Below are 23162 nucleotides of genomic sequence, written 5' to 3'. Positions count from 1 at the left end.
TCTTACCTGGCTGAATGTACTTCAGCGCGTAATTGTCCAAACAACTGAACTAACTGGTCAGTCTCTGAAGTCTCCATGACGCCCAGGTGGATAATATTATTGAGGCTTTGCGTTCTGTTACGCTCACCTGGTATCCATGGGAACGCCACCCAGCCCTGGTTGGATGATTTGCACTCTCGAACCCTCTCCCGGTGGTAAGGCCTCTGGTTAAAGATGGGTCTGCAATATAGGAGAGCTGGATTCAATACCAGATTGTCTTTATGTTTTCCCACCTCCCTTGGCCTCAACTCCTTCATCCCCCTTGTGCCCTCTCCTCACCTTGTAGAAGGTAGATTCTCCGTCCTGCTCCTCGTGGCAGGGGCGCGTAGATGTGGGGGGCGAGCAGCGACCAAGTTACTTCACTGGTGCAAGCCCCCTGTGGGAATCCAGGCCTGCTGCGACTCGGTAGGTTTGCTGCTTTACAATCTTAATATCAGTTCTTATGTTCCTATTAGTTTGAATAATAATGTCTTGCTTCTTTCCTTTTAGGTATGGAAAGGTATTTTGGAGTTGTCATGCAGTTTGAAGATGAGCATGGGCCGGTAGGCGAACGCGCGGTGTGCGCAATGCTGTCCGGTGAGTGATGCGCGATGCACGGCGCTGTTTCGCCGTTTATATTGCTAACTTGTGTCTTTTCTCTCCGTGCAGTTTGCGATGTTCCTCGCCGAGCGCCGTAATGTTCCAGTAATGATACTGACCAGGAGATGACTACTCAGGTAAGAATTGTGTGGCTTTCTTCATTCGGAAGGAAACGTGAGTAAACGCTTACTAATGCTGTCTTTCTCCTCTTTCCAGGTTATGGTAGTCCAGGATGCACGCAGTCCTGGATGATGGAGTTCGTACCTTCAGGTGAGTGGAACTGAAGTCGGCGATGGATTGAAGACAGGATACTGTTCCAGGTAAGTTTCATAGTGTTCTTTCTCTCTCTGCAGGTCCTTGGTTTCAGGTAAACTGGCATCAAAGAACTGGACACGGTGAGCGTTAAGCTGTCCACAGCAGAATAACGCAAATCATGTTCTGCTGTTTGGGTGTGGTTTAAATAGTCTCGGGTAAAGTAGTCCAGGTAAAATAGTCCCAGGCCTGCCACACCCAAAGTAGTCCAGGTAAAGTAGTCCCAGGCCTGCCACACCCGAAAAACTAGACCGCATAGCTCAGTTCCTTGTAACTCAGCTATGTGTGTACCTCCATGTTGGCTGAACCACCCCCAAGTTAAATAGTCCCAAGTAAATAGTCCATTCTAATGTTGGTCTTCATGATGGTTATGAGCCTGGCGCCAAAGGCGCCAGGACTGACTCCAAGAGAGTCTTGGATGAGGTTTTAAGGCCTTTGACCTGGCCCTAACTGGAAGGCTGACTTGCCAGTGAGGGCCAGGGGCAAGGGTCATGACAGGAGGAAGCACGGATGTTGCAAGAGACCTTGGACCCTCAACAGCGAGACTTGGTTACCCCTCAGTCCACGAGTCACGAACCAATGCCTAACAAACTGACCCAAGGGCGACCAACCAGAAAAAGACCTGCAGATTTCCCTTTCTCCTCACCCCCTAGCCGGCACTCTCGAGGCTCTAGTCCAAAATCCAGCAGACGAGTAAGTGACCTTAACCCTGTAACCCCAAACTCTACTCCTAATAAGAAACCGGACCTCCTGTCCATAATGGTAACGTTAACTGTAGCCTTAGCACCATTTAGTAAGCTGTACAAAGCTTTAAATGATTCCCTCAAAGATTAGACAACCCTTCTTGCGATGACCCATTCGAAGATCATCTACTTGGAGGGCTACATTACTGCCATGGAACATCTTGCCACCTTTGACCTCCAAATGGCTGATTTAAAGAAGTTTTGCAACGTGCTTATCCACCCTAGCCAGTCTTCCAAAGGAACGCAATGTAATCTCCGCCTAGAGGAGAAAGCGGGTTGCGGTCCCACTTCACCTAAGCTCTCAGAAATCCAACAGCAGTCTACCACGACAATTGACTTAACCAATATACCAATGAGCTCTTGTACCCTAACGGAATCTCTTGATGATGGATTTCCTAGATCTTCGTTCTCTAGCTTGGTGCTACCCAGTGGCCTTTCCGTAGGGTATCCCATCTTTGAAAAGCCTAAAATCAACTTGAAAAAGTCAACCGAAAACATGAAGCAAGTTGTTCTGCAACTCCCTCCAAAACTTCCGGCACCTGCGGAAACGACTTCCCATGCCCAAGGGCCAATAACAATGAACAAGGAATCAACACCCTCAACTCAACAAGAACTTCCAAAGTCTACAGTCTTTGCCCCCAGCACGGACTTACCGCCAGTTTCTCCCATCACTGTAAGCGATTTTTTACAGGACAAAAAAACTCAATGGACCTAACTATCCATTTAGATCCTGATGAAAGTCCGAATTTACCGAAGAAGGCATCTATCTCTACACTTTGGACAAACTTCCAGGGTAATGATCCTAAGCAGCACGAGCCTCCTTCTACCCCTGCTACTAATCGCAAAGGTATAATCTCGGCACAACCCGAGAAGGATAATGGCGAAACTCATCAGAGACCACAGGACCATATCAAAGCCACTCATCGAGGACATCTCCCACACTCTTCAGAGAGTTCTCCAAAGGCGGAAAGACGAGGATCACCAATGAGAGACAGATATGGAAACAAAATGACAACACACCAGGATCCCCAGAAAGAAGGGAGACCAAACTACAATCATTGTCCTACAAAAGTCTCTGGGAGTTCAAAATCATATAAAGACTTTAACTCCAGTTCATCAAGGAATCCAGCGACTCGGCTCTTTAAGTTGGAACAAACATCAAAGATAAAGGAGGACCTGAACCTTAACAGGCGGACTACCCAATTCTCTAAAACAACTAAGCTGAAGAAGCTGAAAATGGAGGACGTCCTCCTCATCGAACCGTACCATCGAGAAGGGTTGGCCAAAGCATATCTGCACATTAGAACTGCATCCCTTGCTACTACACAGTCTGAAGCCTACTACAATCTCGAATCCAGAGGTTTTCGACTCACTGAATTACAAACTAGCAGATTGTCCACAACGTCCGGTAGGGTCGCTCCCACTAAGAGTGAAACGTACAACCGGTTTGTCTAAAAGACAGAAGAGCTGTATAAAAACTCAAGGTGGGCCAAGATCTCCAAGAGGAGTAAGAACCACAAAGGAGTCTGTGTCCTCCACTAATCAACGACACATTCCAACGTCAACAGAGTCCTCTCACGGCGACGTAGATTACCGTGGAGCGTGGATTTCTCCTTCTCCTCATAGAAGAACCGAGGATGGAGACCACCTGTCAAGACATACCCAAGTACATCGGAACAGGAGTCCGTACATGCGCAGACGATCAGATAAGTCTCCAGACCGGAAAGTTTTCGAATCAAGGTCGGCAGAAAACCATCGAGAAGTAAGCCCTAGGAAAGCATTCGATCCAACAAGCAAGAGATAGCAGTTACAGCCGTCGAAACAGACACTCCTCAAGAATGTTGATAAACCAAAGGATCAACTAAAACAGACTAGGCTAAACTTGGGATCGTGGAACACGAGAGGGCACCAGCATCTTACAAAACCGGGAGGAATCGATTTAGGCACATTTAATATACTATGCCTCCAAGAAACTTGGCTGGAAGGGACCCCACTTCTCGATGGCTTCACGGTAATCACTTCTCCCGCCAGCAGAGGCACTCTTGGCAGACCTTCACCTGGCCTACTTCTGGCAGTTTGCAACGGCTCGGGATTACCCTTATCGAGAAAACGTCAGAATCCTATGGCCATTTAGCTACTCTCTTAACTTGGTACACCAGTGACAACCTGAAATCGGCGCCTAAGAAAATAAAATTGGGGATAATCACAGTTTATTGGAACCCCCAGAGAACAACAACTAAAGTTTTCTGTGCAACTATAGGAGAAGTGATTGATGAATTTCTGTCCGATCATGAATTGTCCAATATTCTCATCTGCGGTGACCTGAACGCCACTTGTTCCAACTCGAGTGTTAGACCAACACTAAAATCACCAAGGTCAGCTGCAGATAAAAGAGGCTCCGAATGGCAGGTGCTCATGACTTCAAGATCCTTTCATAGTGCCTCGTCTATTGTCCGAGCAGACCAACTGATACCTACTTGGGAACGAGCACCATCATTCGCAATCTTGGACTACATATTTGTCTCTACAACCTTATTGGACAAACTCGACTCGTTGAAAGTGCTGAGGTTCGAAGAAAGCGATCACAACCTTCTGTCCATAAGCTGGTCTGCCAGTTGTATTCAAAAGCCTTCATGGAATTCCATGATTGAACCAAACCCGGCAACAAACAAGGCTTAAGCTATCATCGGCAAACATCATTGAATTGGCAAAAAAATACAAGTGCCAGTTGGAAGTTAATACAGACCAGGGAAAAGACCCTATAGTGGACTACCAACCTCTCCTTTTGAAACATCGCTTGCCGAATAAACCCAGCCGAATAAACCCAGCCAAGCAAAAGGCTCCCACGTCTATAATACAACCCTTGTTGAACGCCGTCAAAAGCTAAGGCAGCTGAAAAGATTTACTCTCAAGCTAAACACCACGGAAGCATGGTCTCAATTTTTGACTGAACGCAAGAACTATAGTACTTGGCTCAGATCCCATAAGATCATCTTATACCAACAAGATGCCGAACGAATGCTCCAGGTCGTCACCCAAAAAAAAACAAAGGAATTTTGGATTTGGTCAGGCCCTCGGGCTCTCAACTCAACGAGACACTAGTAAACTCTGTAAGTGAAGATAATTGGATACTCCACTTTAGGAACCTCTTCGCCCGAACAGCGGAAGATCTGACATGGACCAAAGACCCCATTTTGGTTCCTTGGGTGGACATTACAGACAAGGGGGATATCCTTAGAAAGATCCAGAAGTTAAAAGTCTCCAGAGCACCGGGACCGGGCGGCCTCACAAACTTTGACCTAAAGCAGTTCACAGAAGAATGGGCCCCCTTGATCAGTCAAATATTTTCATGTTGCAATGAATACAAAACCATTCCTTCATCTTGGACTACGGCGTGGTGGTCCCCATTTTCAGAAAGGGCTCTAGAGAGGACCCGTCCAATTATCGTCCAATCGCGCTCTTGGACATCATCGCCAAGATCTTTGCCTTGCTACTGCTCGAAAGATTTCGCATTGGGCTAAATCCTGCCCTGTGCAGACCTGCTCCAAACCGGCTTTTTGAAAAATGCTAATACATCTGCTAACCTTATGATTCTCAACATTCTAAGAAGCAAAGTTTGCGCTGGAGCTCCTCGAGTGTACCTTGCCTTTGTGGATTTAATCCAAGCATTCGGCCGGGTCGATCGAAACAAGCTGTGGGCGAAATTAGCAGCCTGGAATTGCCCTTCTTCCATCTTGGCACCTATCAGAGCTCTGCATACGGGAACCTCTATGCGAGTCTGTTTAAGTCAAAACGGTTTGCTGTCTGCAGAGATTCCATCGTTCAGGGTGGTGAAACTGGGTTGCCCCCTGGCTCCCGCACTTTTCATTGCCTTCTTTGGGGATTATGAAGACTCTGTACTTTAAGTTCGAGCCTTTCCACCAAAAATTGGTTCTTCAGAGATACCGTACCTACTGCACGCGGACGACACAATCCTGATCGATCAAACCCCAATCAGGCTCCAGCGAAAGCTTGACCATCTGGCGCACTACCTATCTCTCAACAACCTGGAGATCAACAAGAACAAAACTAAAATTGTCATCAAAAAAAGCAAAACCCCTATGGTTCCTGGAAGGATCAAAGTTGGAGTCAGTCGAGCATTTTAAATACTTGGGTGTTACCTTGGACTGCTCCAAATCCGAGACTCAAATGCACCGAGTGCTTTGGTCCAAGATTCGCAACCTCGCTGCACAAACAAGAATGCTCAACAAAAAGTATGGAAGGTTTTCTTTGTTGCCGGCCATCCAATTATTTAAAACCAGTCATCGCGTCAATGGTATACGGCATGGACGCTTCCCTCACAATGCCAGACACTATCTGGCCAAAATTGGAGGGCTTTTTTTGGCGCTCAAATCCCCAAGTCAACATCTATCCCAGTGATCAGACATGAACTGGGCCTGCTTTCCTTAATGGTGGCAATAAACAACAGCAGGATCCAACTATTTCAAAAACTCTTGCTTTCGGATAGTCCAACTATTTACGCTAACATCAAAGAGGAAGCCACCAAAGGGACATGTGCTCAACTCTCTGATTGGTGTGAAAGGAATACCACCCTGTTAGACTCAATAGCCTGCACAGAAGAGGAGCTGATGTCCAACCCGCTGAGGATAAAAACAAAGACTGAGGATCTAGATTGGATTAAAACCCTAGATCAGGCGTCATCAAACAGATTACTGTCCCATCTGCCTCACTAAGTGCGTAAATGAAAAGAGGTAGCAGAATACATAAAAAAATGTCCGAGCAAGTTCTTGAGAGCAACATTCCTCAAAGCACGATTCAACCTGTTACCTACTGGGGAAATCTTGAAAATTCGATCTCAAGCAGCAACAAATGCATGCAGACTTTGTCAGGACATCGACCAGCAGGAAACCATTCACCATCTTATTATGAAATGTCCCGCAACCCAAATCTTCAGAAAGACCTACCTCTCACCACTGTTTTTGGACAGTGATCTCCGGGAGGAGTGCCTTTGGCGGACACGTCTGTTGTCCGGCGATAGTACTAAATGGACGACTGCAGCTTCAAAAATTCTAAAACTGGCGATGGATAAAATTGCAAATCCTTAACGTCTAACTCCTAACGTAAACTAGACACACATACCTTTTCCATCTGATTTCCCAGATCTCTCAGACTGCTTACCACTCTAGACATACGGTTCTAGCCATTCTTGTAAAAGCCTTAATTTGGCTGTAAACAAGTAAAAAAAAGAAATTCAAAATAAAAATGTCTCACATTCAGAGCGCATCCATGTAACTCCCTTTGTGGTCAGTGCTTATTCCTTAAAGTAACATTCTTTAATCTGGACCAACCTTGAGTCATCATCGGCTCTGCACACACAGCTGTTCTCCCGCGTCTCCCGATTCTGTGGCCTTAGTCTGTCTCTGAGGCAGCTTGGTTAAATCAGACGCGAGACTGCGTCCATTTTCCTATCATGGCCATCCTAGCCATGTTATATATACACCTTTGTATCAGGCTTCTATATGCCTTTTCTATCTTGCGTTACTGCGTATTCAAATTTATTGTTCAGAAAGTAACTTCATCTTCTTTATAGTCATGATTACTTTTACTTTTAGGTACATTTTTCTCTAAGTGCTTTAGTTACATTGTTATTCTTAAGTATTTTCATATCGTTTCAACATAGGTTCATGTATCTTCTTTATGACATCACTTCACGGTTGTCAAGTTTCACTCAACGCTCCATAGTGGCCAATGGTGCGTGCTGGCATTCTTCTATGCAGAACCCTTCCACTGGCTCAATGTGAGAGTACATTCTGTATGGCTCTCTGAATGCACAGCATCTTTCATATACTCAGTGCAGTATGGGAACAACACATGGGGTCCCATTTACTGTTCTTCTCTGACTATTCCAGTATGACAGTGGTAAGGGGGCAGGAACTAGTGAGAAAGTGTTTACCTGCTCCTCTACATTCCCCCCTCAGGTCGAATCTTCGACCAAATTCTCTTCTTCCATTGTCTTCATCTTCTCTTCATACTGTTTTTCATTCTCCTTTATCATCTCTTTATATGATCATTTCTTTAGGATCTACATTTTTGTCACCACCTCATGTAACCTGCATTCTTTATATGTTCATCCACACTCCAGCTCATGTGACAGCACTCTCCAGATGGCGAACAGAATACCCAATGTCCTACACATTTCCTATGATCCTTGGGATAGTAGAACTTTGTTCCTGAAGGTGCAAGGGAACTCTTCTTTATATTCTCATGGGTACTTTCCTCATTCTGGATTTCTCCTCCATTTGCAGCATTTATGTCAATCATTATCTTCATTCCAACCGCTTTCTTGGCTATCTTCTGACATTGTCCCAAGATGACCCTTATGAGACAGCATCCCAGCAATACCAACACTAGTACTGCTCAAAGTACTTTAAAAGCATTTGCCAGCCAGGTTGGAATACATGATTAGAACAATGAGAACCAATCATCTGCCGCCGTCTCATCAACTTCTTCCTCCATTTTCATATGCAGGGTTGTCAGCATAGTTATTGCCTCTGTCAGAGTTCCATTTCCTCCATCTTGTGATGGTTGAACGTACAGCAAGAAGGCCCAATCTTGGCGCACACACCTCCTTCCATTGCTGTAATCAAGTCTAGAACATATCCTTTCTGGAGAGTCATCAGCCTGCTTGTTCTCAATTCTTCTCTGATTGCATTGAATGCTTTTATTGCTTCATTGATCATCTGCTACAGCTCCCATCCAGCAATCTGCAGCCATTTGGCATTTACTGCAGTCTGGAGTCCTGGAAAAAATATAGATGTTGTTATTACTGCTGTCTTGCTGAACAGTCTATGTTCATCCAGAAATTTTTCGTTGGCTTCCATTGATTTTTCTGAGAAATAATTGTTTCTCTTCTGCCGATGGAGGTTGAGCAACCTCTTCTTCCTCTGGTGCTCATCCATTTTCGGAAATTCATCAATATGAAGGTCACTTTTGGGGATCACCAATACTGGAACATATATCATCACCATGGAAAATATTCCTCCTCAATGGCTAGTCAACTGCATGTAGGCTCTAGATCCACAGGCCCAATATTGGTCCATCAATACTGCAGTTCCTCTGTTCATTACTGGAGCTTCCATTATCTGTCCACATCCTCTGTTTTCTCCAACCAGGACCAGGACGTCATTCCTGAAGCATGCTGTTGAATTCTTTAATGGTATTATAGGTACAGTTCCTGCTTCATTGTCCACCCATGAGAGTAACTTTGAGTACTTGCCTCATGATCTTAGGCATTTGTCACTCATTATCTGCACTATGCTTGCTGATTCTTTCTTCAATAGATGTGCAGGGCAGGCCAATAATCCTTCTTCCCATCTGGTACTGGTGACAACACGTCCATATACCACTAGCTGAGCTCTTTCTCCACATCTTGGCTCTCCTATTTTTTCAGTCACTTCTGAGCAATTCAGCTTTTTCATCTGAACAACCTTTATTCGTTCTCCAATCTGGGATGGATACATTAGCTTCTTCCTTGTCCACCCTAGTCAATTTTCCATCCTTCTTGTTTTCACATAGGTGTCTTCATATGGAAATGCCACATTTGATCGCCATAGTAACATTGCCCATTTTCCTTCGAATTGACCTTTGGTTGTGCATGCTGCTAGATGACTGTGGCGCTTTGTAGCATGTGCATGCATTTCTCTTGCAATAAATGTTCTTGCCGCATTCATGGCACAAAGTATTAGGGAACAAAAGTAACAGCGTTCTTTCGACCACCTCTTTCATGTGCTGGTACCATAGGTTATTTTTTAAATGAATCGAATATCAAGTTATATTTTTTTATATCCTCTTGGTCTGCTTCAACATCCCTTTTATACCTAAACAGGTGTCTAGTCATATTATGGAAAAAAACTGTCTGTACCTCCATTAGGAACAATAATTAATGTTTCATTAACATCATTCCTCCCTGTATTGCTTTGTGTAAAATGTTTAAATGCCATAATAATAAGGAAGAAAACACAAATCATAATACAAAATGATATTTCGATTAATATCCCATGAACACTTTCGTGGTAGCAATGCACTTCTTATATTTTGTAACCTCTCGTTTTTGTCTTCAATGTGTAACTACTATTGCCTTTATAAATCACCTTTTATATCAAAATCTGTAATATAATTCGTATTATCACTCTGTAAATAACATAAGTGTTCTTGGGGTTTTTGAAAATTGCAACAATACTTATATATCTTCTTGTTAGAGCTGGATAAGACTGTAATATATAGGAAAAACAGCATACAAGAATGTGTGTATCATTATTAGGATAGGATACATAAGAAATAAAAGGTGCTTCATTTCATCATGCTCTGTATTTTCTTCTCATTGTCTCTTTAAAGGACCTGTTCAAAAAGTTCCAGGATGACTGCAAGTCTATTTTTTCTTTATCAAATTTTGACAAGCGCTGGTCCTTAGTCTATGGTCCTTGAGTGCACTTCATTTTCCTTATTCTCTTTTCTAGCCATTGAATGAGTCAGCATACACAGAACTTCTTCTCTTGCTTCACTATGGGCAGCTGCAGGAGGGGTTGATGGTTCGCATTTTCCGCAGTTTAATATCATGCAGGTGTAGTAAGGCTCCTCTCCCTTTCAGTTTCACTGCAGTGGGGCTAACTTCCTCCACCTCATACAGTCCTACAAAACAGGGTGTGTTCCAGGTGCACACAAACCTGGTCTCCAGGATATAGAATAGGAGGTTTCAACAACTCCTCTGTTTCAATAGGTTGATTGTCTTTGTCTCTTCTTTTTGACACCTCCCTTCTGGTTTTAATCTGTTGAGACATGATAGAAAAACTTGCAGTCATTGTTGTTAAGTAATCCTGCATCTCACTCTAGTTGGAGGAACAAGTGGACTTCTCATGCAGCGTCCGGTCACCAACTCATGAGGAGTTAGATGATTATCTGAGCCGGGCTGATTTCTTAACGCATATAATGCAAGGGGTAGGCAATGTAGCCATCCCTTCTTCAGCATCATCTTGGCTACTCTCTCTTTTAAGAGTTGGTTTAATCTCTCACAGACACCATTGGCCTGTGCGTGATAACTCCCACAGACACCATTGGCCTGTGGCTGATAAATGGAAGAAAACGTGTCTTATGCCTAGCAAAATAACTACTTACTCAAATAGTTCATTCAAAAAATGCTGTCCATTGTCAGACACAGTGGGGGATAAAGAACATCTCTGCTTTTTCCATAAGTCATGCTCTTCTTGTGAAGCTTGCCCTTGTATTTAAAGTAAATGAACAATAGACAGCATGTTAAAGCCCTCCTTTACTTACAGTCATCATCCTGTCATTTGTTTAACATCTTCTATTTCCTAGACATAGGTGGATAATAGGCTGCCTTTTTGTCCTCTACATCTGCAGCTTCTTTTCCACAGGAAATTATGTCTGCTCTTTTAGAATGTGCTCAGCATTTTACAACTTCTAGGCTCAATGGAAGACTTAATGCTTTGATAAGCCTATCTAATATGGCTGCATGATGGACCGGAGTGCAGTCTGCACGGAGGAAGCCCCTCCTTTTCCAGAGTGTCAAACCTGCGCGCACAGTTGACGTCACATAGGCAGAATCAGAGTACACCGTCACTTCCTCATCCTCAAAGCTTTGCAGTGCTTCGATGAGTGCCACTAATTCTGCTGCCTGTGCTCAGAAATTTGAGGACAATCTCGCATTTGTCACTACTGTAAATTCACCCTCTCAATTCAGTTTCACTACTGCTGATCCCATATGTCTTTCCCCAGTTTTTTTTTATCAATTCTTGATGATCCATCAATAAAGTCAACTTCCCCACTCCCGAGAGCATTTTCTTGGGGGATTTTCAACAATCGTGTACATAGTCACCCTCTCCTACAGGTTCTGCTATAAACATTGCTGCTAGATCTCTGCTAGAACCTCTCAGTAAATTCATGGACCTTTTTCTGCAACCGATAAGCCAGGGGACCACCACATACCTAAAAGACACCACTGCCACTATAAAGATATTCGAAGGACAGAGCTTTGATATGGTTAATAATCTTCTCTTCTAGTCACGATGGACATAAAATCACTTTATACCAATATACCAAAGGCTGAAGCAATATACATAATATGAGGTTTTCTGACCCACCAGGCCACCCAGCAGACAGTGCCAGCGGAATTCATTGTGGAGCTCATGTCCATTGCATTGAGAAAAAACGTCTTCCAATTTGCAGGTCAGTACTACCTACAAATCAGAGGTACAGCTATGGGTTCAGCTTTTGCCCCAAGACTTGCTACACTATTTATGGCCAACTTTGAGGAGCAATTCATCCTAGCTGACACCAACCAATATAAACCAAAGATCAGGGAGTGGCACATTTTTCAGATCTTAACCATCAAGGTGGAACTTGGACACCTGGCATGTACCCTTTATAAAAAGACAACGGATCGCAATACAACACGGCACTTCTCAAGCTTTCACCCCAGGTCCCCCAAAGAAAATGTACTCTATAGTCAGTTCCTGAGATTAAGACGTAATTGCACCTCAATATCTGACTATTACTCACATGCTAATAAACTGTGCGGGGACCTAAAGGAAAGGGGATACCCCAGAAATTTGGTGCCACATGCCCTGAAAAGAGCAGGATTCACTCCCAGAGAAAGTCTACTAGAGCCCAAAATCAAAACTGACCATCAGGAGAGGATAACATGTATTACAACCTATAGCACTCAATCCTTCTCCATTAAAAAGCTCTGATGAAATAATGGCCCATGATTTCAACCTGTATTCCCAATATAGAAAAACCACTGTTTGCCTTCAAGCGTTCCAACAATCTGAAGGACCAGCTAGTGCATTCCGAAACGAAACAATCAAGATCCAATATCAGTAATTGGGAATTACAACCAATTGTGGGACATTTCCCTTGTAGATACTAGATATTGGCCCTCATTAGGACCCAGGCGTTAAGGGGTTTACGGCGCCGTAAACGGCGCCGACCCTTAACGCCTGATTCCAAGGTCCCTTTGCGGGATGGTGATTTTAACGCCTGCTTTTTGCAGGCGTTAAAACCCATGCCGCAAAGGGACCTTGGTGCTAATTACGCCACCGTAATTTACGGTGGCGTAATTAGCGCCTTTCCCCATTCCCATTATGCCCTATGGGGCAAAAATGGGAATGGGGAAGGGTAAAATGGGAAATGGGGATTTACCGCCCCACTCACCTTGGAATGGGGCGGTAAATCCGCCAACCACCATGGCGTAAACATAGTTTACGCCATGGTGGTAAGGGTACGACCCAGGCGGTAATTTACCACCTGGGTCGTAATGAGGCCCATTGTGAGGAATACACCTAATCCCCACAGGAGCCTCAGCAACAAAGAAGCCCCCATCGACTGGCTTGCCCGAGCTGCCCTGTCTCCCACAAAACTCCCCCACCTGCAATCTATGACTCATCCTCATGCCCCACTGAGGTATCTATATATATTTATGTCTTTTACAGCGACTCCCATATGGGAGCCTGGACAACGTTGATTAGAAGCCCAGCCCCAGACATTTGCTGGAGAGCTGATTTACACTGCCACGCAGCCCGCGATATATTTTTTCATCTACACTATCGTACCTACAGACGCAGATAGGCCTACAGACCCATTTGTTTTCTTATCATTGTCTGCAGCTCCACTGTCAGCCTTATTACTGTTACCAGTGCACCTCATCTGTTACATTTCCAGGCACACCCGAGGTACTGCCCTTACAGACTGTGTCAAGTTCCATTCTTAGTTCTTGCCATGGTGGATCTCTCTACTACCCGCTGGCAAGAATTCCTCATACGCCTACATCATGGAAACGACTAATATTCTTGTGCGAGGTATTTATATCACACGCGCAAATAAACCTGTACGTAGCACTGCCATCTAGCATGCTGCTTTGCCAATTCACCTGTGCTGGCATGCCTTTTATAAACAAGGTGCTACCAATATAGACCCCTCATCTTACTGAAAGACCGAGGGGAGACTAATCTTACTAGCGCCTCACAGTATCCCCGTCCACCATTTTTTACAGGCTTGACCATCTGACCAGTGGGCAAGACTCAGCATTCTGCTGCTTCTTCATGCTTGACTCACTGTCACTCCACTCTCTGCTCAATTTTTAACCACATTCGCATGCACGCATTCTGCACGTTGAGCATGTGCGCACTACATATTAGTGCCTCACTCACAGGCACCCATTTTTAAATGTGTGTCTTGACCGCACATATCACATCCAGCTTAGTGACAGCCTTTTAATGCACTCAACATGTTTCTTTGTTCTCCTAGTACACCACTAGACATGCTACTAATCGAGCAGCAGACGGTTCTGAACCGATAGTCCTATCCACACTTCCTCCTCAGGGGTCACCCCAATACATCCTACTCCCTTGGTCCTGAGCAAGGCAGACATTACCCAACACCGCCGAAATGCATCTAGGTTTGCATCTTGATTTAGACACGCAAGCTGTGTGAGCTGACTTGGATTTACACCAGTGCCCTGCATAGACCCCGAATCGACCTTACCTAGTTTAGACTTTACACACACACAAGCAACTAATAACAACGCATTATTTTCACAATGTTCTCATTGGACTCAATAGGACTGCACAGTGTGTGTTAGTGACAGCTGCATGAAGGGAATAAGGTGACTTATGTTGCTCATAAACAAGGTTTTGGTCAAAATATGCTGCTGGCATGAAATGCAGAAAATGTTCTATGTGCACTTTGGCTTAAACATTGCTTTGCAAATATTAGTAGGTGCTGTCTAGAATCTACATGACATTGGCCTCTTTTCATTCTAATTTTTTTTAATATGTTCTTTTTCAATATATGTTTAAATAGTTGTTGGTAATATATTTGTATGAATTTTATATTACAAATAAATTAATGTGAAACTTACACAAGTGCTAGGATTTAGTGCAGTGTGTTTTAGCTTTCACAAAATAGAGAGTTTTCAACAGGAGATCACATTTTGTCCAAATAACAAACACAGTATATGAACTTTCATTGAGACATTTAAAGCGACTAATACCACTGTTAAATCAGATGATTCTTCCTGTCAGGACACCCCCCTCTTTTTGCCTTTAATAAATATTGCTGGGTTCACTGTTTTACAACTAACAATTTTAATTGCAGGGTTTGAAATAATTACCTCATACTCTCAGGCTCTTTGTGTGGTGAATGTACTTTTTGGCTTCTCTAAAATTACAAATGATGCATTCTCCACAAACAATGTTACTGGACACCCCATTGTTATACTTGAAGCTTTTTCTATTGTGAATGCAGAGGCTGCTAATGATTGCTCACAAGGGTAGTACCCTTTCATTGCTGGATCTAAACGCCCACTATAATAAGCTAATGGCTTATGCCCATGTCCTAATGTCACCATTTGTGTGAGAATTGCTGTCATAACTTCTCCATTTGAATGTGAGAATAAGTACAATTCTTCATGATAATCTGGAATTCCTAACACAGGGCTGTACTGATTTCCTTTTTTAATTCCTCAAATCCTTCAATCATCTCACCCATCAATGTTACCATACTCTTATCTACCTGGGCTTGTTTAAGTCCTTTTAAAAGTGGTTGAATATATGCACTGTAATCTAACACCCAGGCTCTTCAGTAATTACCTAAACCTAGAAAGTATTGCATTTCCCTCACTGTTTTGGGTGCTGAGGTTTTCATGATCGCTTCTGCCCTTTCAGGTGTCTCTTTATTCCCATCAGGAGAGATCAACTGTCCTATATACAAGACCTCTTCCTGACAATATTGTAATTTTTCTTTGTCTACTTTATACCCTTTCTCTGAGAGTATTGTCATTAGCTTAACTGAGTCTGCTCTGCACCTTTCTTCTGTCTCACCGCATAGCAAAATGTAATCCGTGTACTGGATTATTACACTTTTGAGTTGGATATTACCCAAGTCCATCTGGAGGACTCTGTTAAAGATCAAAGGGGACTCACAGTACCCTTGGGGTAATCGAGTATATTTCAGGCGAGTATTTCTATACGTAAAGCAAGTGAAATCTTGTAAGTCTTCAAGTAGGGGACTTGAGAAAAATGCATTTTCTAAATCTATAACTGAAATATTTGGTTTTAGATGGGACGCTACACAATATTGTTGCAGGATTCAGAACTAAGGGAAACTCTGCTTCAACTATATTGTTTAAGGGGTGAAGGTCCTGTATGAATCTCCACTACCCCTCTTTTTTTACAGGGTACACAGCCGTGTTACATGGATAGTCAGATGGCACTAATATGCCGTGCTTCATTAAAGCGGAAATTGTCTCAAATATGACTTCATCCGCTGCTCATCTCTGACCGCTGCTGCTTCTAATTCTAAGGTAATAATCTGCCCTTCTTCATCATACATAGGGATTTTAGGCCTGAACAAAAATTCATCAGGTATTCTCAATATTTTGCCTATCCAATTCCTCGTAATGCCTTCTGGCATGTAAAGGATAATGTAAACTCTCCCACATTCATGTAATGTATCCCTCGGGTTGAACACACTATACCATCATCAGTGAAAGATATTGTCATGTTAAGTTTCATCATTAAGTCACGTCCTCATATGTTAACTGCCGTCTGTCTAGAATATAATAATGGCATCGACATATCGTGTTCTCCTCTAGAGATTGGTAATTCATCTGTAAAAGGAACTAAACATATCGCCCCAGAGAATCCATGAGCATTCATGGCAATGCCTGACTTGGATATTTCCCTCACCGACACAGGAGCGAGTGGCTCCAGGTCTACACGAAAGGAAAATGTATTGCCTCCTATTGTCACCTTGACCCTTGGTTCCTCTTGGTGGTCTGGTGTTACTGATAGTACCAAACACATCAGGTCACCTTGTGGGCTATCCTATTGTGTTATAAAATTCATCCCTGTAGATGTGAAAGGATTTCCTGCTTCCACATTCACACTCCCGAATTTAGGTGTAGGTGCTTGCGATGCTCCTGTAATCATATTCCATTGTGGTACTATAACCTGTTGTTTCTGCGCTTGCTGAGTTTGTACCTGCTGTGTCTGCAAAGGTATGGACTGTGTTTGTCCTTGCAGTGCTTACATTTTGTTGCATCTGCTGTGGTTGTGTCGCATATGTCTGAGTCTGTGTGTGATCATGGGCATAATACTCCTGTGGTGCTATATTATTTTGCAGAGCATAACTCATCCCCCCTCTTGGAGCATGCTTCCTCTGCTTATAAATGTTCTAGCTATGTGTCCTATCCTCCGGCAATTCCAACATTGCTGCAGGTGTCTGCCATTAAATCCTCCTCTTCCCTGAGGGTTTTGAAATCCACCTCGGCCTGCTCCTCTAGGCCCATTCCCTCTTCCTCTTGGCCAAAGATTATACCCGCCCTGACCCATGGGGCATACTTTGTTATATTTCTGCCATGATTATATTTCTTGAGTCATCACACCTTCATGCTTGTCAATACCGCTCCCTCTATGGCGGGTTTTGATAGCTTTTCCTGAACAAACTTTGCCTCTTCCTGCTTTCTGCTCTCAGCTTTTTTCTTATTCTTCTCCTGCAACAATCGACAATAATGCACGATCGTCAATTGTATTTCTGGCCATGGCTTTGCTCCCATTCCCACCTGCTTCTTCAGTTGCTGTTCCACTGGCTCGGGCAGTTGCTGACACAAGATGTGGTAAAAAAATGCCGCTGTTTTATCCCATGGTTCTCTTATCTCCAGATGCCATAAGGCTTGACTATGTTGAATAAAAGCAATAGGGTCTTCATTCTTTCCCATTTTCCTAGTCATAATTGCACCCAGGTCTGATGTATCGGAATATTGTACTATGAGCGCTCGCCATACATCTGTTATGCAATTATTAAATGGCGCTCCATCATGTGTGGTGTTTTGTGTGGTCACACTTGGATATTCTGCTCTTTTCCAAATGTCATCGTCTCTCTCTACTAAAATGGCAGCTAGCAAGCATTTTATGTCGCCTCTGGCTAACGTCATTCGCAATGTCGTCTTCTCAAACTCATAAATCAATTTTCCTGCACCAGAAGTCAAACATGGTCCTTTACATTTTAAATTATCTTTATCCATCTGTGGCCATGGTATATAATGTGGTCATCCTACCCCTTTCTCTGATAATGGGAATTGTGAAAATCCTGACCCAAAATCATTCCTGCCCATGCTTTGTGTTTTCCAGTTGGGGCTTGTCTCACCCATTTGTTTCTGTCCTGGTGAAGCCCTTAATCTACTAACATAAGGCGATGATACATCCCCTACACTGCACAATCGTTCCTGTGGTTGATCAGCATTTAATGTTGATTCTGGTGTTCTCTCTTTGGGGTCTTCTAAATCTGACCATTTAACCCCTTTGTCTATGCTCTATTGTGTGCCCTCCCTTTGCGCTCTCTTGTTTTCTTCTGTTTCTTCGTCTGACATTATTATGCACCAACTCGTTTGACTGTTACCCTTTTCTGCATCATCAAGATCTAATCTCCTTAAAGACAGCGTTCTGTGATCGTCTGTAATGACATCATGCAATCTTCCTCCTGTTTCCTTCAATAAGGACCGTTCTATATTCTCTTGGGTTCTATATCCGTTTGTATCCCTTGTTTGCCTCTATAAAGTCCTAAGCCTTTCCCCTACGTCTTCTGTCTCTCGCTCATCAGCCCATATTGATCCACTCGGTATCATATGTAAGTCCCTATGGGGCTGTTGTGATCCTCTCTCATCCTCAAATTGTTCTTGTGCCTCGATCGGCACAGTGCTTTTATGACAGATATTCTATTTCCTCATCTCTTAATCCCCTAGTTCTATTAATCTCTTCTTCCCTTTTCTTTATTTCCCTCAATTCCTCTTCCTCTTGCAATCTTTGCACCCTACATACTTTTATTTGTTGTGCTTTCATCTCCTCTCGTCTTTTCTCTTCTAACCTTCCCTTTTCTTTTCTCGTACTGCCTTCATTCTTACATCCGCTTGTGTTCTCTGTCCCTGTATTCTTTGTATGCTCTTCCTTCTCTCTCTTTTCCCGTTCTTCACTGTCCTCTTTCTCAAACCCTATTAATGCCCTTATCATCTAACATGAGTAGTATTTGTCTTCCCATCCATTAATTCTGTACCAATGCTTTTCCCTTAGCCTTGTCCTTTACTTCTTTCTTTTTCCCTGTTTCTTCTTCTATCTGTTTGTCTTGTCTATCATTTCTCATCACGCTGTTTACTTTCATCTCATGTTAAAATATACTTATGTTCTCTGTTTTTACTCTCTTCCATATTGTCCTCACTATTATAAGCAGGGGGCTCATATGCTGGTTTAATGTACTGCGCTGCTGCTTCAATTCCTTTAAAGGATAAAATCCCTTCTCTTCTGTATCTGCTGTGAGAAACCAGAAGGTGTCTCACCCACTAGTCCCCAGGTATCGGTCATCAAGTGGCCAGGACAAGGCTGTCACTTTTGGATCCAGTTCCTGGGGGTGGATCAGTGCGGGAGGATCACCTGGGTGAGGGGTCTTCGGGGAGTGTGACACCAGATGGTGAGACGCAGTATCCCCTTCCCTGTAACACCTTTAACCCATCCTACCAGGTACGATATTTAGGAAATAAACACCCACCCCTTTTACAACACAAACACTTTCTCACAGACAGCCCGCTATGAGAGAAAATGGACTAACACCCCAGCCGTATATCTGGTATGTCCCAAACCGATGGTCAGGCAAGGTCAGGCAATTACTGACCATCACAAATACACGTGAATTTCAAGACACTTCCCCACACAGATAAAAGGCAGAGCACACTTTGAGCTGGGCAAAGCACACAAGGAAACAGCAACTCCAAGATGGGAGTCAAACAAGAGGACAAAGATGGTGAAACAGAAGGGGGTTGCAAGGAGGGGATTTCCCTTGACTTTTTCGACAAGGAACGCTACTTTCATGCAACCTTGAGAATGGACAGCATAAGACCAAGAAACCAGGCTGAGGAATCCTGCATTGTGTGTCAGAGGTACCTCCCACATCGATAATCAAGGTGGGGAGAATCGCCAGATGCGAAATCAACACAGCTGGTGAGTTGGGAAGACCGATACAAGACCGGTCGGTGTTGAAGTCAAGGTTGCAAGCGGCAACATTGTATGGCAAGTGCTGGAACGAACATTGTATGAAACGCGTGTGATGACCAGGGACAGACTGGGAAAAGAAATCGGCCCGGTCGCCTAAAAAAAGTGGCTCGCCCCTTGCCTCACGACCCTTGGCCTCTGATGACATCACCGGAAGTGATGTCATTTGACCCCCACCCCAAAGTGACATCCCGGGAAGCGATGAAACACAACCTTTCACCCTTAACAAAACAGGAAGTGGCATCAAATAGCATTGTACCTAAGTACACAAAATTACTGTGAATCCAAGCAGACGTCTAAGGCCAAATGATAATATGTTATTGTATAGCACTTACGCTTAAGCTCTTTTTTATAGAACAAATATGCATACAATATCACCCAACCTGTGTTGGTACTCTTTTATCGACCTAAGAAGGATGAAAGGCGTTTTTGAAAAAAAAAAGATATATGTATATATCTTTTTTTCTATTTTATTTTCTTCCAAACCGGCCCAGGCATGGCCAGAAACTGGCCCCCACTCCCCAGGGACGATTTTGGCCTGGCCACGGGCAGAAAGGCCGAGGGGCCAATCCGACCCTGGTGATAACCAATGTGAGTAAAGTTGAACTGCAGATGAGTGATTAAACTTTGGAACCAAGATACAATACCTTTGACAGAGTGGTCCAAACACTGTATTTGTGCTCAATCGAATGTCTCTGTAAGATATCCTGCTGAGAGTTGACAAAAGTGAAAAAGTGTCAAAGGATTGTGAATCGAAGTGGTCCTGCGACGGGTCAAGCTAAATCCTGCGTACAATCGAAAGTCTTCGATGTCGATACAGTAAAGCAAGTTTTGTGTTACCATAGATAAATTGGTCTGAGCCCGGTAGAGCGAGGCTGATTAAATATTTTTTGTCAAAGCAAATCTGAGCCCGGAAGAGAGGCATCCGGGGTGAACCGTGAATCACCCTAGAAGTTGGGTGCTTGAACATCCTGAGAAGGTGGGGAGAATCGCCAGCTGGCGTTGTACTGTCCTTGGCTCAAACAACAAAGTAGCTTCAGTGCAATCAACACAGCTGGTGAGTTGGGAACACCGATACAAGACCGGTCTGTGTTGAAGTCAAGGTTGCAAACGAACATTGTATGAAACGCATGTGATAACTAACATGAGCAAAGTTGAACTGCAGATGAGGGATTGAACTTTGGAACCAAGATATGATACCTTTGACAGAGTGGTCCAGCACTGCATGTGTGCTCAATCGAATGTCTCTGTAAGATATCCTGCTGAGAGTTGACAAAAGTGAAAGAGTGGCAAAGGATTGTGAATCGAAGTGGTCCTGCGATGGGTCAAGCTAAATCCTGCGTACAATCGAAAGTCTTTGATGTCGATACAGTAAAGGAAGTTTTGTGTTACCATAGATAAATTGGTCTGAGCCCGGCAGAGAGAGACTAATTAAATATTTTTTGTCAAAGCAGATCTGAGCCCGGCAGAAGGGCATCCGGGGTGAACCGTGAATCGCCCTAGAAGTTGGATGCTTGAAAATCCTGAGAACTTTGTGTTAAAGTGGATCAGAGCCAGGCGGAGGGAAATCTGAGGTGAATAGTAAATCACCTAAGAAAATTGTGTATATATGAAATACAGAAAGCAAAATAACTTTATTGTTTGTTTGTTGCATCAGGCCCTCTGAAAGAAGAGACTTTGAATGGCAAAGAGACTTTGGCACACAAAGCCATGTTGTTGAAGTTTTGGACTGCACCCTCGTACTAGGGAAGTCAGAGATTATGCTAAGCTTGAGTGTGCAGCCTTGTCCTGTGCTGAAAACGTGGGGTAGGAAAGCCAACGACTTGAATATCCTGACATGCCATTTCTTGAATGCTTTTCTTTTGCATAACATTGTTTCCCACACTATTTCTATTTAGAGGTAAGGATTGGCAATTTGTTTATTAGTCTAGGCCCTTTTATTTTAACAAGACCCGACTAGGACTGCATTATTGTTATTTGATGGTTGCAGCTTGCTCCCATCTTTAGATTTAGGATTAGATAGGTATTTTTCAAACCCAATTAAAGTTCAATATACACCCTTGAACTGTAGTCACTTGTGTCTCTCTTACTGTTGACACCATGCCTTTCTTACACTTCACCCTTGATTTCCAGAGGGGGAAGGGTAGCCGAGGGCATAACATCATCCCCTTTATGCTGGTTAAGCATCCACTTCTTCGCGGCTGGATCTTCTTTCTCACTCTGATACATTTTCCATAACTCTAAAACAGCAAGCCTTTTCTGTAACGTTTTCCCCTTACAAGTGGCGTACAAATATGTCATCATATGCTGCAATATTGTTTTTGATAGCGATTCCTCTTGAGGCCACGGCATGAGTGTTTTATTGGTCATGCCTCACACCTATTCTGAATTATATTTCCTTATTTTGGCTGTATATCTTGGCAGTGTCCTAAACAGATGTAAAAGAGGAGTGTCCCCCATGATGGGGAGTCGATCTCGACTGCCAATACTTAACCAATGTTTTATCTGGTTCTTTATTTTATCAAATATACCACGTTGATCAATTTGAGCAGGCACTTTTAATTGCTGCTTATTTATCCAAAATCAAAAATAATTTGTTTGTAATCACTTTTATGTAACTCTGTTCCTTTTGTTTCTTCGTTTACACTTTCTATGAATTTCTATGATATTGTTTTGAGTATCACCTTTGTTTATTTATTTATTTCCTTTGATTTTTACCCTCCTGATTGACGTCAATCTCTTGGTTAAAAAAATACCAATCACCTTAATTATTTTTACTATCATTTTAGATCTACTAATCTAAACACAACAAATACTTTTATTTTGACATTTTATAACCGCACACACGTGCACTTTTATTCCTTTTCTGCATACACCTTCCTTTACTATCTTTAGTAAATGTATCTCATCTCCTGTTATACTTCACATTGAAGTTTGATATGCACTCTTCTTATTGGCTTAGCTTTAGGAATCCTTAACACCCCTATTTGGAGTCTTTTTTAGTGCGTACCCTTCCACCACTCTTGGAATCAGGAATCATGGTATCTACTTCTTCTCTTTATAATCCCCCCAAAAAATCACTTTACTTTTTGTACATGTTATTTACAAAACAGTCCCTCCTCCTATTTTTGCCACTATCGATGTTCTACTTACATCAATGGCTTAGCTCATGTCCTCATGTCCTCCAGCATCAACTCTCTGTCAATCGACCAGTTCATCTTTCTTCCACAGAGCACCTGTGGAGACCGGACAGGAATTTTGTCATAGGGGCACATGCCGACCAGCTCTTCTAACACATTTTTTCTGCGATCCGCTCTCCGCAGGAAGCTTGGAGATCGTCTAGCTAATGGCGGGAGCCGGTGATTGTCCGGGAGTC

Source organism: Ambystoma mexicanum, chromosome 8 (assembly GCF_040938575.1).
Source record: "Ambystoma mexicanum isolate Mex_15411 chromosome 8, UKY_AmexF1_1, whole genome shotgun sequence".
NCBI lineage: Eukaryota > Metazoa > Chordata > Amphibia > Caudata > Ambystomatidae > Ambystoma > Ambystoma mexicanum.
Note: the sequence above shows the minus strand (reverse complement) of the source record.